General features: G+C 44.9%; 1 protein-coding gene and 1 long non-coding RNA gene across 3 annotated transcripts in view; one reads left to right on the top strand and one right to left on the bottom strand.

Annotated features, from left to right (window-relative positions):
- Window positions 1-2,644: 2,644 nt before the first annotated feature.
- Window positions 2,645-17,397, bottom strand: part of LOC143473396 (uncharacterized) — an 18,097-nt gene continuing 3,344 nt past the window's right edge. Inside the window, exons 2-3 of one of the 2 annotated variants that reach the window (XR_013120524.1) lie at window positions 11,786-11,956; window positions 2,645-4,697 (exon numbers count right to left, since the gene is read on the bottom strand). This is a non-coding gene — a long non-coding RNA (uncharacterized LOC143473396). Of the gene's footprint in view, window positions 4,698-7,991; window positions 9,429-11,785; window positions 11,957-17,397 lie in introns of those variants that run through there. The other variant, XR_013120525.1, reaches the window with a different exon arrangement.
- The window catches only part of kcnc3b (potassium voltage-gated channel, Shaw-related subfamily, member 3b), a 102,631-nt gene continuing 94,715 nt past the window's right edge, over window positions 9,482-17,397 (top strand). The window contains exon 1 of the mRNA XM_076970366.1: window positions 9,482-10,050. The gene's annotated coding sequence lies outside the window, so the exon portion shown is untranslated. The remainder of the gene's footprint in view (window positions 10,051-17,397) is intronic.

Consider the following 17,397-nt stretch of genomic DNA (forward strand, 5'->3'; position numbering starts at 1 on the left):
CGACCCCACCGTCACATATATATATATATATATATATATATATTAGTGCTGTCAATTCCAGGTGCCGCGATTAAAAGTCCTCACCAGGATTTTGCTCAAGCTTGCTAGATTTTCTAATTAGCAATCCAGGTAAAATTAGTGGAATCAACACAATCCAGGAAGCCTGGGCAAAATCAAATCAATCCTGGTGAGGACTTTTAATCGCGGCACCTGGAATTGACAGCACTAATATATATATATATATATATATATATATATATATATATATATATATATATATATATATATATATATATATATATATTTATATATATATATATATATATATATATAACAATATTACAATATATATATATTGTAGTTACGTATAGTGTTTATATTTTTATATGTAGCTAAAAAGAAGGAAGCACTGTACCCAGTAGGGGGCAGCACTACCACCACCATGTTTCACACAGGCAGAGGAGCTGCCGCTGTCACAGAACAGTGACCGTCCTGTAATTGATAGAATCCCTGGGGGAAGCTCATCACAGCCAACAACCCCCAGGACACCATGTCCAAGACAGGTTTATTACATTTAATTTACATTATCCCCTTTCTAGCGCTGTAAACAGTTGAAACACTTTATGTAATTCCATTTCTCCACAGAGACTGATGCTGTTGTTGCAGTAACTGAGATTGCTGTAGTTGTAAGTTATCTCTAAATGTTCCTAAATCTTGCCTGACGGGGTTGAATGCCTTTAAAAAACATTGATCATTGTTAGAGGACGATGAGGAAAACGTCTCCACTGCTTCAGAGCAGGACACACACATATGGATCATGGTATTTCATTGGCTCTGGCATGATAATGTGTTTGTGACTATCATTCAACATGATGTGACTAGCAGTCCCTAAACATGCTAGATGAGGTTCTAATCACTTCATCATAACATGCTATTCTTGTCTCTTTATTTCAAGAATCCAAGTTGCTTGAGTATAAGTTTTAGTTGTATAAGTTGGATTTAGGTGTGTAAAAATTAAGGTTATCTTACTAAAAAATAACAACAATGATATTTTTATTTACATTAAATAAAGAAACAATTAAACTGAACAGAAACTAAATGAGCTTTAGTCATTTCTTGTGATGGAGCAGAAAGGTGAAAGTGCAGGAATGTAGCAGTAAATCGGAGAAATTGTGAAAATGATGTCTGACAGCTCCATGTTCAACTATATACCTGTGGTCAACAACCTGTGGAGATCTACATGGAGGTGATGTTCCTCTTCAGTACATACAGTAATTGTAGTATTTGTGGGTGTCTCTCTCCTCTGATGGTGGTTGTGAATGTTGTGGAATACCACCTATGCCATTATAATATCATGTGGTCCCTGTGGTGACCTTGAGCTTCTGTGAACCTGGTCATGATCCCGTTTCAGTCCTTGCTCTAGTTCTTCAGTGGATCAGGTGGTAGCATCTCTGTGGTCCAGGTTCACATAATCCTGACAGACTGCTTCCCAAATGTGTCTTCTGGTTTTTTCTTTGTCTTTGCTAATAAAGGTTAAACTTGTGGTTCTGTGGTATTCCTCTTTGATCTCCATTACAGGCTTGTAAATGAATCCTACTAAACTGAGCATGAAGTGTTTTTAATGTCAGGTATACTTTTTGGATCAATCAACATACAGTCGACTTTCTGAATTGTTGTACAGAAAACCTTCAGTGGCAAAAAAATAATAAAAAGAGATTGATTTATTAAATCTACTTAGAAGTGAGGACTGATCCTTCATGTACAATATTCAAATTGTGTGGCTAAGGAATGATGTTTATGTAGGTAATCGACTGTGATTGGGGCACATCAGGAAATGACAGGATGTCTAATCCTAGTCTAATATATTCTTGACGGAGAGCTTTCAGAATAATCTGAGTTTCAATGTCCACTGGATCCTGGAGGAAAGGACAGGCCATGGCCACATGAGTGATGTGGGCGGAACCCCACGTCAGGGTTAAATAAACCTGTCAGAAATCAGATTAGCTTCAGAGCATAAGTTGCTATAGAAACTAATGCACACTCTTCAGTCTCCGTTTCTGGATATGTTCTGAGTTAACATAACACAGTTAATTGGTTAAACTGTTTTCTGGAATACCCACCAGAAAATGAAGGTTGGCAAACAAACAAGCTAAAAACGAAACAAGCAGGTAAAATGTGAAAACAGATAAAAGGACAAGGAATCATCAGGGAAGAGTGTGAAAGCAGGAACGAAACGAGAGTCAAGAATAAGAACCGGCCAATGTACTTACAACATTTGTGCCATAGCTGGTTTTTATTTAAAGAAAGCTAACAGAATCCTGGGTAGTCAAACACAACAAAAAGTTTAATCCATTCTCTCAAAGATGCCCCACAGATACCGACTCAAACATATTTGTGTCCACTCTATAGTCCAGAGGCCCACAAGGTGGACCTCCATCTAGCCTGGTGTGTTGGAGCTGTTGAATATGAAGAATTTCTAATATTGTGGACTTGTGCTTTGTGGAAAAGGGTGCTTTGTATTAGACTAGACAATTAGAGTGGATGCTCTTATAAAGCTCTATAAAGTCTGCCAATGTAATGCCTGCATGTGCATACTGAAGGCCTATGAGACGCTGAGGGCTTAGCAATTGCGAGGCAGATGCAATTACGGTGCAGAGCGAGATTTATTAAGGGCTTGATGTACAAAATACAACAAATGACAGGCCACCTTAAGAGATCAAATACTGACAAATAAAACATACAGCAAAAACTGGGGCTAAGATAAACAATGGCGATGCAATGGATATCGACTACAACAGAGCTGCAAGACCAGCAACAAAGAACTGAAAACACAGGGTAAATATACACAGGTGGAAGAAATAGTGAAATATTCTCAGACGTGGTGCACTGGGTGCCTGTGATGCATTGAGCAGGTTTCAGCACCTGCTGGAGCGTGTTGTAGTAACGACCGGAGAGCAGTCATGAGTGAACGGGCAGTTCAAAGGCGGCCTTAGCCTTGTGGCACGCCAGTGTTCAGGGTGACGGGGGGAGAAGAAGAGATGATCTAACTTAATATGCCGAGATCTGTCAATCAGGAAGTCCAAAATCCAATTACAGAGGGATGTACTGATAAGAAGCTAAATAAGCTTGCAGGTCAGCTCGGATGGAATCACCATGTTGATAGTCCAGGTGGGTCGTTTTGATAGGCATTTTGATAGTCTAGGTGGGTCGGTCCAGGGTGGAGGGCCATAGAAATGGCATATTCTATTAAACTGTTACAGCAGTAGGCAAATCGGTGTGGGTCCAGTGTAGTAGGCAGACGTTATTCCAAGTGAGTAAGAACTAGACGTTTGAAGCATTCGGAGATGATGTGGGTGGGGGAGGAAGGCATTTGGGGCGGTAGCAGTCCGTTGCTTTGACAACGATATAATGGCGGCAGTCTTGAAGCTAGTGCTTGGGCCAGCGACAGAAGATCATGGCAGATCCATGAAGATCGTGGCAAGCTGCTAAGCGCCAGCTCTAAGCACCCAGTCAGGTACCCCATCAGGGCGGCTGGCCTCCGCCCGTTCGCGTTGCTCAGAGTGCAGCGGACATCCGTGGTGGAGAGTGTACGTGGTTGCTCATCAGGTGCTCATCAGGTGAAGCCCACATTATTTCCCCTGTCAAAGCGAGCAAGCAAGTGGTTGAGATCATCTGGACGTGTGGCCCAGTTGGACCACAGTACCAGCATGGTGTGAAGTCCGTGATTGTATACCTGGCCACACACCGGGGTAGAGGAGTTGAAGTGATCTTCAATCTGCTGTTTGTAAAAGTGTTGTGAGATACCTCTTCTCTTTGAGATACCTGTAACAAAGCCATTGAGATACCTCTTCTCTTTGAGATACCTGTAACAAAGCTGTTGAGATACCTCTTCTCTTTGAGATACCTGTAACAAAGCCATTGAGATACCTCTTCTGAGGTTCTCTTAGGAAGGCTGTAAGCTTCTTGGTCTTCAGAGCTGAAGAAGGAGTACCTGAATGAGAAGGCAGACCTCTACGTTCATCCAGGTCTACTAATTAGGGAAGGTCTTTAAAATTTTGCGATCTATCATTCTGTTCACACATCTGTTGCCACGTTCCAGGACAGAGTGTCTATAAATTTCAATGTTGATATGAGAGTCTGTAGTGGCCTGAGTTCCAAACACACTCCAATCAGTGTGCTGGAATGGGTGTTGAAGAGGAGTTTCGCACATTTGATGGAGTCGTTAGGGAGGAGGAACACAGTGAGGTGGTCAGAGTGTCCCAGGTGTGGGACCCACACTTGTGTAAAAGTGACCCAAAGTTTTCTTGTCACCTTCTGGTGCAAGAGGCATTGGATGAACTGATCTCAAATTGCAGCAATTCAAATTCCCATCTCAAATAAAAGCTTTGTCCGTTCATAGCTGCATTAGCATTAGCATTAGCTTCTGGAGAAACATAGACTGCAGAGGCATCAATACAAGTAAACTAGCATGGTAGATAGAAGAAGGTTTTGCACTTAATCAGGCGCTCCAGATCACCACAGGAGTGGGTATCAACAATGATGTTATCAGCACACCATGCTTTGCTTACTGGTGCTCTTTGTCTTGCAGACCTAGGGGACTCGCTCTCTTCGGCTCGGTGCCGTTCTGAGTGAGCTAACTCAGTCTGCTTTGGGATGTCACTCACTGTGTCCTTCGTAGACTGGTCATTCTGTGACAACTGGAGGCAAGACACAAACACAGATCAGGTCCTGAGAGGGACACTGTTTATGAAGCATCGTAAACACAGGGATGGTCCATGGTTGAAGTATTCTGATGATGAAACAACGACAGAACATAATGGCGGTACAGAAACTAGGAGATTAGCAAAAACACAGGACGAGTAAAGAAATAACAAAACTGAGAAACAGGAGCCAGAACATAAGCATCCAACAGGGAGTCAAACAGCACAATGAGCAGCAATGAAAACCAGAACATATGGGATTTAAACACACAGGACAGAACGGACCTGGATAGGACAGACTAGTGGGTGGGGCAACAACAGATGCAGGTGGGAGGCGTGGACAAGGCGGGGCATGGAACCTAAACAAACAGGAAGCACATGGCTAGACAGGAAATCACAGAACCGTCACACCACAGAATGAGCAACTGTGACATTATAATGCAGATGAATTTGGTAACTTAAGATTGTGCTTTTGCAAGGCTAACGAGAGATTAATTTTCTAATCTGTAATTAACTATAAATAATTGTGAGCGCTAAGTGCCATGTGCAAATTAGTTTAATGCATACAAATAATTTTTACAAAGCATTTCCATTGTTTGAATCTGCAAAGACCCCTAAATAAAATGATCATTTCTGGCTGGGTCATTAGTTACACAGCTATAATTCAAGAAATATTTGGGTGCAAATCAATTCCTAATTCTCAGTTAACCATCAAATAAAATGAGTGGGTTTTGTTATGGGCCTGTTTTAAAATCCCCCAAATACATTTATGTTTTTACACGTTGAAAGATAACTAACTGTGGTATATCTTTGAATACAAACTCAGTGGAACTACAAGCATTTGCCTTTTTTCTCTTAATATTGTACTGTTTTTATGAAAATATGTTGCTGTTGTGTAAAAATATGAGACTGCAAGTGCATAAAGATTTAATTGGGTCTACCTTTACCTTCTCTTCAGGAGAGTCACATCTGAGACTTTTATTACTGTTTTTACCACATTTTCTCATGTTGTTTGTCTAGTTGACTTATCTTGGTTGTCCATGTGCTGTAATAACTATTTCAAGTACTTTTTTGTTTTTTTAGAAGCTGGTCTTTAAGCTGAGCTGTGTGTTTTGTGTGCTACTGGCTGAGTCTAGAGTTTGGTCTGGGCTGTAGACAAGTCACTTTTGTCCTGGGCAATAATGCTGAGACAAAACAGGGCACAACGTGATTTACACAAGTGTGGAACTACACCAGATAATGTTTAACTTCAGTCATCTTCTGTTGTTTTTTAGCTTCAAGCTTTGCTGTGTTTAGTCATTGTAATACAATAAAAACAATGTGGCAAAAACATGGAGGTTAGGTAAATTGGCAGTCCCTGACAAATTCTCCCTGAGTGTGTGTCTGTGTCTGTGTTCAATAAAAGCAGTTGTCTGAGTGTCTGTGCATGAATGTGTGTGTGCTTGTATGCCCAGTTGTGGATGGTGCTCTGCCACTAGGGTCTGTCCTCTCTCCCCTTCCTGCACCCCATTCAGTCCCCCAGAGGGCTGTAGATCCCGGTAGAGAGTACGCTGTGGGCAATTGGCTGCCGCTTCTTGCCGGTGTGTGATTGGTAGTGTAAGACTTGTACCTGTGTTAAAATTGTAAAGCGACCTTGGGTATCTTGAAAGGCGCTATATAAATTGAACATTCATACATTCATTCATTCATACAGTATACCTGGCTCCCCCATCGACCAGTCCAGCATGGCGTTTCACACAAGAATTCATAAAACTAAAACTAGTCTGTGCATTTCTATTGGGGGATGTATTTAATGCTGTATCTAAAGTTGCCTAAGATTCACATCACTGTAAGTCTGGCTCTTCCACCATTGTGTCTGTAACAGCCCCCCCTCATCCACAGATTCTCTTACTCTTGTGTCTACTCAGTGTTCATCTTGATTGCGTGTCCACCACACCCTCCTCGTTACGTGCGGTTAGTGTTTGTTTTGGCTGCGTGTGTGTATCCGTATTAGCCACACACCCATGCTATGTCCCTCGCCTGTGTCTTGTTTCAACCCTTGTTACTGTGTGCATTAAACCACTAGTGGGTGTTGTAGTCTTTGTCGGTGTTTGACCTAGCACATCTGCTGCGTTGTGTGATTTCAAAATAAACCCTGCTGCAGGTTACAAGTTGTCACCTTGTACACATCCCAGGGACTTTCCCCTGCTTCCTGTGGAGGGAAGCCCTGGACGATGGAATCCCAGTGGGACCTTTGATGGCCTCTGGGGTCCTTCCTCACTCTTTGGGAGGTCGTGGGAAGTTGACGAATGATGGCGTCTATGGACCCTGAGGGAAGAGCTCCCAGAGCAGCTAAGAGGAGTTATATAGGAGAGGGAGTCCCCAGAGTAGCAAGGAGAAAGGGGAAAGGGGTTTTCAGAGCAGTGTAGAGGACTTCTTCAGGGAGAGGAACCCCCAGAGCAGCTGGGGAGGGGAATCCCGGCAGCAGCTTTGCGGACTCTGAGGAGGAGCTGTGATCCTGGCCACCGAGGTCCACAGCCCATGCTACACCCTTTGAGCCCCCTCGTAGGTCCACCAAGAGGGGACAACCCCCCATGTGCCTATGGAAGTGGAGGCATCGCCAGCCGCCGCATCAGTCCCGCTGGTCTCATCAACACCTCCAGAGCCAATGGAGGCGGAAGCATCGCCTGTGCTCACGACACTCGTGCCCCAAAAGGTGGACGAGTCACCACCAAAGCCCAGTGGGGCAACCTTCACCCCCCGGTGCCCGAGCTTGTGGCCAGGTCTGCAGTGTGTGCACCTTATGTTAGGGGCAGCATCACCCTCCAACATTTCCCAGCCTGCACCTCAGCCAGTGCCAAGGGGACTGCTGTCAGATTGTTTCCCACTTTTTTGTTCAACTCTTCTGGGTCTCCCTGTTGTCACCATCCCTATTCCCAGTACTAGCCTGTGATCTTTGACCCAGCATATGTGCCACGTTGTTGGATTATTTTCACTTTGTTTTTCTGCACCCCACCTTGGCATCCTACCTTCACCTCCAAGTGTGACACTACTTCCTATGGAAAGCCAAAGTAGCCAATTAAAAACCTCAAAGCAAATTTTTAAGATACCTTTTTTACATTGTAAAATAATAAAAGTAACTCGTTACCAGGGAAAGTAACTATTTGCGTTACAGTTAAAAAAAGGTTATATGCCAATTAATTAAGTTTTTTTAAGCAGTTTTCACAGTCAGTTGAAATGAGTAGATCAGAAAATTGTTTAACTTTTGATATTTATTGCACATCCACAGACCAGTGCAGGATAAAATCCTTTAAAATCCCAAATCTTTGAAAAAAAAAGCAAAAGTAAACAGTTACACTATATAAAGTGCATTTACATCTATGAAATTAAATTAAATTCTCTCAACCTGAGACAACTGGTTTGTTTACAACAGAAGTAAACCTAACAATAAAACCTCTATTCTTAATTAAATAAATCAAATACCCAGTCTGGTAGACATTCAGGAACTTCAAGTATTTTCTTAAATAATGTTTATATCGCCTTGAAAGTTCTAGTTTTCTTCGGATTGCACCTGACGCCATTTCGGCCTCTTCTCCGTTTGTGTCGTGTCACTCGTGTGCTTCGGCGCGCGTGTAAAAACACTGGCTCTGATTGGCTACCATAACGCTGCCTTAACCAATCGCTTACTGACTTGTTAAGTTAAACAGGTGTTACACCGAGAACTGTGACCTAGCGAGATCTGTTACTCCTCACTAGCCTGGGCAGCGGTCCGCTCGCATTACTGTTAGTACATCAATATATAGTAACTCACCGCTTTTAATGACCAGTAACGTAAACGGCGTTGTAACAACAGGAAAAGTAACTAATTATATTATCCCGTTACTGACAAAATGACGACGTTACCTAACACCGTCATTTTTAACGGCGTTATTCGCAACACTGTTGGTTAGCGATAGCTATCAAGCTTATATTGGCTTATATTTGGTTTGTTAACGAAGCAAACAGTCTTTGACTATACATGAAGAGAGATAAACATGGAAAAGTCAAGGACTATTGGCAGGTTCAGAAGTGTCAGTGTATCGGTGTAACATTATAAAGACTGAGCTGAGCTATATTACATAAAACTAGCAAAGGTTAGCATGTCCATTTTGTTCATTGCTTGCTACATTGTTAATTACAGTGCCAAATGAAAACAATGAGTGTTAATAAAATAAACTCCAGCTCATCATCCATACTGCACGATGCTTCTAGCAAGTGAGGGAGAAGCTGAAATATCCAGAGCTGCACTGAACACAATTTTCAAATGATTTTGCAGTAAAATGGCCGCTACAAACATTTGTAATTTGGTGCCACTTCAGGCCCAGAAAGAAATCTGAGCCAGTTTGATGTGGTCTCATTTACATACATGGACTACAATGTAAAGGGTGATGATTCGCCATATATCTGGAACGATGTAGAAGTATGAAGATAATCACTTCCTGCTACAACATTTTGAATAAGAAAGAAGAACAGGGCCTTTAATGACATTGGTGGGAGACATAAATATTTTTAGAATACTTTTTTAAATGACTAACATTTAAATAATGTTAACAAAACGTGTTGTTTTCGTTTTTATGGCGTATTTTATGACCCGACAACTTCCAAAAAAAAAATGTTTTGCAATTATAAAAATAAAGCATTCGGCTTGAGGCGAATATTGACTAGTTGGCTTTCCATACTTTTCTTCGCTCCTCCGCCCACGCGTGACATCTGAGAGAGAGAGAGAGAGAGAGAGAGAGAGAGAGAGAGAGGGGAAAGCAAAGTATCGTTCCGTCAGGGAACGTAGAGGCAGACAAGAACGTGAAGGCGTGAGCGCGAGCCGTGGACCTGTGTGTCTGTCTGTGAGTCTTGACTGATACGTTGGAGGTGGAATCAAAACTGGGATTATATCTTGTCACCAGAATCGCACTCTATGCCGGGAGGCGCAAACGCGCCAGGAGGAGCGTTTTTTGGCAATAAGGAGAGAGAGAGAATCAGGAAGGCTTGAGATCGAAGAAAACATGCCAGCATTTTAACCGATATTCCTTACGCTGCCTTTGAACGACCATAAGGTGCATCACCCGTTAGCATCAGTGCACCCTCGTTGTTGGTGTTGCGGTGTTAGTGGTCAGCCTTGTCCCAAAACCAGCATCCTCAATAATTCCACTGTACTGTATTGAGTATTGATAAAAAATACCGAATTTACACACAACCGCGGATAAATCGGACGATATCTATCTTCTTTCACTGAAACAACAACAAAAAAGAAAAAAGCGACGTTTGGGTTAATTTTCTGGATTGATGTGCGTGTCGGTGAACACGCACATACGATCCGAACTCGAACCCACGGCAAGTAAGTATTCAGATAACTAGTGGTGTGGCTTTGTGTGCGTGTCCCGTGGTGTAACTGTTCACCGACAACACATCATCTCCCCAAGCGTGTAACACCGCCTGTACCTTTCCACCGAGAAGTAAGGCAGGCGAACGCGTTTACCTTTCACATTCACTTCGTCAACATTCAACAAGTATTATTCTGTGTCTGCGGTCTGGTGGTTGTCTCTGGTGTTTTCACGGTTACTGCTTCGGTAATTCTCGCGCTACGTTTACCAGGCTTCACGTGAACTGTCACGGCACGTTACGCGTCCTGGTTCACGCGCAACTCGCCTACTTACACATATGTCGCACATACGTTGCAACTGACGGCAAGGGCCGTTGTCAATGTGACCTCGCGCACGGTCGTAAATCGGAGATTTCAGTAATTGTACTGGTTATTGTACAATTGGTACTGGTAACATTTTGTATGGCTTGGTGCGCGCATCCACTATGGCTAACTATTGGCATATCTGTAGCGGAAGGATGAGTAAGCCGACGGAGAGAGGGAGGGGGGGGGGAGAAATGGAGGAACGAAATGCAAAAAATATTTTACGAAAAAGTGATTTGTGTGATACAGAGGTTGATTATGATTATCTATCTATCTATCTATCTATCTATCTATCTATCTATCTATCTATCTATTTCACAATTTTACAATTCTGAATATTTATACATCTTTTATCACACCTACGGCAATACACACCTGACATCTTCATATATATATATATATATATATATATATATATATATATATATATATATATATATATATATATATATATATATATATATAAACAGCAAGTGAATGGAAGGACTGATGTGGGGGAATAAATGAAAATGAGAGGAGACACAAGGTTTGGGCATGAAATACTTCCATAAAAGGGCAGAGAAAAAGTGTGAATAATTTAAAGCTGAACTCTGTCCAGAGGGACAATGTGAGTGCTCCTAACTCCCCATCTCACCTTCTTCCATCTATAAATGATGGTCTTTTAAATATCAGTCCTGTTCTGCTGCTGTCTGTGTTCTTATGCTACCATCTGTTAGCGGACGACCCTTGTGTTGGGTGGTGGTTTGGGGTATCGAAAGCTACACTGACTGCAAAGTATTGTGTATTATCTTTCTATATCCACACTCAGGGTGGATGTTGCCACAAAGTTGTAGGCCTGCATCTCATACAATTCCATCCATGATCAGAAAACAGTCAAAACTGATCTCAAATTAGTGTGAAACAGCTACATCAACCAAAGCCATTTGATCTCTCTGTGTCCTGTGCATTTTGCTTACTCACATAGCTACTACGTTAGCTCAGGCTCACGTTGACTTCCTATGAAAACTGCTGATTCTGTTTGCAGGTACCCTTTTTCTCAAGCATGGCGATAAGCTCTTAATGTGAGTTTTCTGAGAAAACACATTGTCAGTAGTAAAGAAGCAGTTCACACATTTGACGTGCTGCTCAGCGTGGACGTGGGTGGGGGTTCCTGGTCTATAGCAGGACTTCCGAGAAATTGAAACGCCATCCTTCAATGAAAGCAAATGGTGCTATTGAATTGGCCTGTAGCAGCGCGAGTCCCAACAAGCACAGATGGAAATTTTGTTGCAGAAATGTAAGCATTGTGTGTTTCAGTATTTCGTAATGTTATTGGTTAGTGTCGATCGATTGAAATGCGATTAGATAGCCACAGATTGAATGGCGTGGCGTGTGTTGCATGGTTCACCTTGTTCTCTGTCCAGTGTACCTTCTCAGATCATCACCGTCAGCCTCTTTGTTGTTCTTTCTGCTCTCCACAGCCTCGGTCTCCTTCATTCTTTTGTTCTCCCCCCACCATCCAGGGTACCACGCGCCTTCGTCCTGAACCACTTCCAGCTCCAAAGAGGGTCTTCTTTCACTGATGATTCAGAGAAAGTGTATTACCTGGGGCCCATGCAGGCTTGTAAGGATCACATGAATGGATCACTAATCGAATGACCCTAGCAGCCCGTGAAAGATACCCTGCTGCTCCAACAGAGACCATCAGAGCAGGACATATTGTCTGATTTTAGACAATTGGTGTAACTTTCGTTCAGATTGATGTGGCCAATAATCAATAGAATCTGTAGGGCACTTTGAAACTCGAGGCCGTTTCTACATAGCATCGAGCTAGGATTGCAGTCACACTCGTACAGTACTGGTGTTTGTCGTGGTTAAAGGTAACGGTGTCTGTGGTTAAACAAAAAATCAACAGTGTTTTTAGCAGTTTGTTGCACAGTACATGGACATTCAGAGACCGGTTTCACCGCCCTGTGCTGAAGTGTAGAGTTAGTTCTGTTCTCAGATGTGACGAAGGCTGTAGGCTGTCAACCCATCCGGGACTCGACCCCAGGACCAAGAGGAGACTTCTAACCGCCAGCCAATACCATGTCCTGTACTTATCTGTTTCCTGATGTGAACAAGAAAACCCAGAGTGCTGCTCAAATGTATACTGGCTAATTTGAACCGGCATGTTTGTGTTTACATTGTTTGTTTGTCAGTTTAATTGAGGCAAGATTCCCCTCTATCGCCTGGGAACCCCCACGGTGTCTGTGGGTGCTACCAGCTAACACCGCCTTGCTTGTCTCGATGAGAGCACCAAACGCTCCTCTCTGTGACACGCGCACCCACGTGTATTTGTAGCTCGATGAGTCCAGTGCCAAAAACGGTTCTTCCGCAATTTTCTTGTGAGAGGCGAAGTGTGACGTTACAGAATGCAGGACGCCACCAGCTGCCTTTGGCAACAAAATGCTCCATTGCGCTGATGTCACATAGGCTTTGAAGCCACATGGATGACAGGTGTGTGAAAAGCTGCCTGTGCTCCAACTGGGCTCATGTCTGCTCACAAAGATGATTGGTTAACTCTGGCATTCCGTAAGCCAATGAAAATGGTGGCTGCAACAGAAAGGCCCGCCTTTCTTCTTGACTGCAGCAGGAAGGATGTTTGAATGATACAGCTGTGGTGTGGTGACACACTCTTCTTCTCATCCAAGGCGTAGGTCAGCTGTTACGGTCCAAGTGACCATACAAAATAGGGAGGTCATGAGTAGGGAGATCTGCGAATAGATCTCCTTCCAGGCCTGGAGAGAAAGATCGCTCATCCGTGGTCTCGGCCAAGTCGTCAATCATTATTGCCATGACAGAGTAAACGTCACTTGATTCCCAGAGTGAATTGAAAATAGACTGAACGTCCGATCGAAGTGGGACCTCGCGGAGAAGTGAAGGAGACGTTTAGGGGACCGAGCTGGGGAACACCTGCTCTTCCCTGCGTGTCCCAGGCAGACCCTCGTGCTGGGAGCTGATTGGCTCACAGATGACAGAGAAAAAAAATGCAAAGGAGCAAGGAACTGTGGGGCATTTGCAAGCCAGCCAGGGATGTAGTCTAGCACTGTGTTAAGGACACGCAGAACAGAACGAATCCATCTGGGGGTGACAGGTAGATGGACGAATAATAACTTGTACACTGCCATGCTGGGTAGCTGCAGGGTTAAAACGCTCTCTCTCTCCCTGTCTCTCTCTCTCTCTCTCTCTCTCTCTCTCTCTCTCTCTCCCTCTCTCCTTCTCCCATCCACTCTCTAGACTCACAGTGCTGTAATTACTGTTAACCTAATGAAAGCGAGAAGGCGTAGAATCTTGAGGGACATGTGGAGAAAGGGATACAGGCTGCGTATGATCAAATTCTGTCCTCCTTTAGATCCTGTTTGCCTGTGCTATAGCACCATTGGATGCAGACTCCAGATTCACACGGGCTTAGTCATCCCCTGTGTCTCTCATTCTGCAAAACCAAAGGTCTCAAAACAGTGGACAAAGGACTAGCTGTTCATAGTGGATAAAGTCCATTTTCATACTCTTTCCACAACTACACACACGGGGAGAGAGAGAGAGAGAGAGAGAGAGTATGATTACAACCATAAATTCAACAGTCTGAGAACAGGACTATTTTCAGGTCACCATATCTGTGAGCAGTTGCATCTCAAGTCAACAGCATGCAGGGTGCTTTCTCGACTCCGGCTGTTAGACGATGCCTAGGTTCATCTGAACGTAACTGTTAGATGATCTCCAAGTCCATCTGCATGGTTGTTCTGCGATCTCTCACACCGCATCACTCATGAGAGGAAGCCAGCCTTTTATTTTCAATGAGACGTCACTGTTGGTGTTTCATTTCTGAGTAGATTTATTGGCCTGTGTTTGTCAGGCTTGTCAAAGTAAGATGAGAACAGTTCGTTGTTTACCTTCGAGTGAGTGGTTGTATTTGGTCAGAATAGATCTGGCTCTGTTTAAGTCCACGATGCTTTTAATTGTTAGAGTGAATGTATTGGAAGGTGAAGGTGGAAGTGTAGAAGGTGAAGTATTAGCTGTGTGTTTATGATTAGCAGATTACATTATAGATGTGTGTAACTACTATCCGCAGGCATCAAATGTAAAGATTTAGGTTTCAATCTGTAGTGCTTTAAGAGGTTGTAAAAAATCCTTTCTAGTCATTTGCAGCTGATTTCCAATTTTGCTCGTTTGCCAGCTCGTCTGAGTCTGCCGTCACTCCGGCTCTCTCCCGATGACCCATCGCACGGCGCTGAGTTCCAGCTGACTCTGCACTTCGGATTCAGCTTAAAAGTCCTGCCGATTCAGTACAGAACTCACGCTAAAGTGCCAAGCAGGGGCACTGTGGATTTAGATCTGAATAGCCCGGTCCTCACACTTTACTTTAAAGATGCACTCCACGGGATTATCCTGTTTAAATTTGGTTTAAAAATGGCAACTGTGGATTTACTATTTATAGCAAAGTAGTCTGGAAGCCAAACACACAGAGTGCACCTTTGCTGACGCTGCGGAACGACTGCGAATAGTTCTGATTGGTCGAAGGTTGTAGGTTAACTTGTCGAGAGAAGCTGAGCACAGGTGGGCCGCCAGCAGCAGGTTCTGTGGGTTTGTGATCTGTCCCTGAACACTGCAGTGTGAAGCAGGAGGCCCTTAAACAGAAGGATGACCTCTGCCCCCCCCCCTTCTCCCCCTCTCTCTCCTCCCCTTCTCTCCCCCTCTCTCTCCTCCCCTTCTCCCCCTCTCTCTCCTCCCCTTCTCTCTCCCTCTCTCTCCTCCCCTTCTCCCCCTCTCTCTCCTCCCCTTCTCTCCCCCTCTCTCTCCTCCCCTTCTCCCCCTCTCTCTCCTCCCCTTCTCCCCCCCTCTCTCTCCTCTCCTTCTCTCCCCCTCTCTCTCCTCCCCTTCTCCCCCTCTCTCTCCTCCCCTTCTCTCCCCCTCTCTCTCCTCCCCTTCTCCCCCTCTCTCTCCTCCCCTTCTCTCCCCCTCTCTCTCCTCCCCTTCTCCCCCTCTCTCTCCTCCCCTTCTCCCCCTCTCTCTCCTCCCCTTCTCTCCCCCTCTCTCTCCTCCCCTTCTCCCCCTCTCTCTCCTTCCCTTCTCTCCCCCTCTCTCTCCTCCCCTTCTCCCCCTCTCTCTCCTCCCCTTCTCTCTCCCTCTCTCTCCTCCCCTTCTCTCTCCCTCTCTCTCCTCCCCTTCTCCCCCTCTCTCTCCTCCCCTTCTCCCCCTCTCTCTCCTCCCCTTCTCTCCCCCTCTCTCTCCTCCCCTTCTCCCCCTCTCTCTCCTTCCCTTCTCTCCCCCTCTCCTCCTCTTCCTTTCAATTCCCCTCGCTTGCCGTCATTTCTCGGCTCTGGTCCCCCCCCGTGTACGGTGCTTGTCCAGACACACGATAAGTACTAAAAGCCATGTGACATGGTCCCGAGGTTCTGATTGGCTCGAGTCCGCCTGCCTCTCGTGTCCATTCACGTGGATGCTATGGACGTCATGTGTCGTCTGTGTGCAGGACAGACCTCTGTGCATTGCCGTTGCCAGGATGTAGTGCAATTCAAGGGAAGTATTGATTCAAAATGAGTGATCGTCAAATAAATCTTATTCTATGTGTAAAGCATATTAGCAACCACGTAGACATGTCCTACTATCAAGACCTAAGAATCAGACCCACTCCCCTTACATCAACTTCTGTACAGAACGTGTGTGTCCAGCTGATCACTGAATACGTACAAAGCACTATAGTCTACATTATAAAGCACACAGGACCACACGCACTCCTACACAGCCTGAAGGAGTGTCTTCGCTTGGCATGCTTGGCCCAATTCAGGCCTGTGATGTCATAGCAGAGGAATTTTCAATGATGCGACAGCGTGCCTCTGATGCAAGAGTGTGTCTTTGATATGTGAGCGCCCCTCTGATGCAAGAGCGTGTCTTTGATGCGTGAGCGTGCCTGTGATGCGTGAGCACGCTTGTGATGCGTAAGCGCGTCTTTGATGCGAGAGAACGCCTGTGATGCGCGAGCGCGCCTGTGATGGGTTAGCGCACCTGTGATGCGCGAGCGCACCTGTGATGCGTTAGCGCGCCTGTGATGCGCGAGCGCGCCTGTGATGCGTTAGCGCGCCTGTGATGCGTTAGTGCACCTGTGATGTTAGTGCACCTGTGATGCGTTAGTGCACCTGTGATGTTAGCGCGCCTGTGATGCGTTAGTGCACCTGTGATGCGTGAGCGCGTCTGTGATGCGTTAGTGCGCCTGTGATGTGTTAGCGCACCTGTGATGCGCGAGCGCACCTGTGATGCGAGAGAGCGCCTGTGATGCATTAGCGCGCCTGTGATGCGAGAGAGCGCCTGTGATGCGTTAGCGCGCCTGTGATGCATTAGCGCGCCTGTGATGCGTTAGCGCGTCTGTGATGCGAGAGAGCGCCTGTGATGCGTTAGTGCGCCTGTGATGCATTAGCGCGCCTGTGATGCGTTAGCGCGTCTGTGATGCGAGAGAGCGCCTGTGATGCGTTAGCGCGCCTGTGATGTTATATTCACAGTTCCAACAGTTTATAAATACATGCTGTGGCCTGCAGGGAGACGCACTCATTAGGCATTATCATTAGGTGTCAACAGGATAGCTCTCTTCCATTTTTGTTCACTCTATTTAGATCTTTCTACTGACCTCCTCACTCTCTCTCTCTCTCTCTCTCTCTCTCTCTCTTTCTGTTTTCCCTTGTTCTCAGCACATGTGAGCATGCTCAGGCTATTTTTCACCTGGTGCTCATTCTGCACGACTGCCTCTGTTTCATGGAAGGCAGAGAGATGGAAAGGCAGGAGGAGAAGAGAGATGAACAGATCTGAGGATTCTGGGAAAAGGATCATGGAGAAAAGCGGATGTGTGTGTGTGCATGTGTGAGCATGAGACAATGGTGCAACACATGAAGTGTGTGTTTTGGGAGTGTAGAGAGAGGGGAGGGATTTGGGAAGAAGGCAGTCTTACAGAGAGAGAGAGAGAGAGAGAGAGAGAGAGAGAGAGAGAGA

Source organism: Brachyhypopomus gauderio, chromosome 13 (genome assembly GCF_052324685.1).
Source record: "Brachyhypopomus gauderio isolate BG-103 chromosome 13, BGAUD_0.2, whole genome shotgun sequence".
NCBI lineage: Eukaryota > Metazoa > Chordata > Actinopteri > Gymnotiformes > Hypopomidae > Brachyhypopomus > Brachyhypopomus gauderio.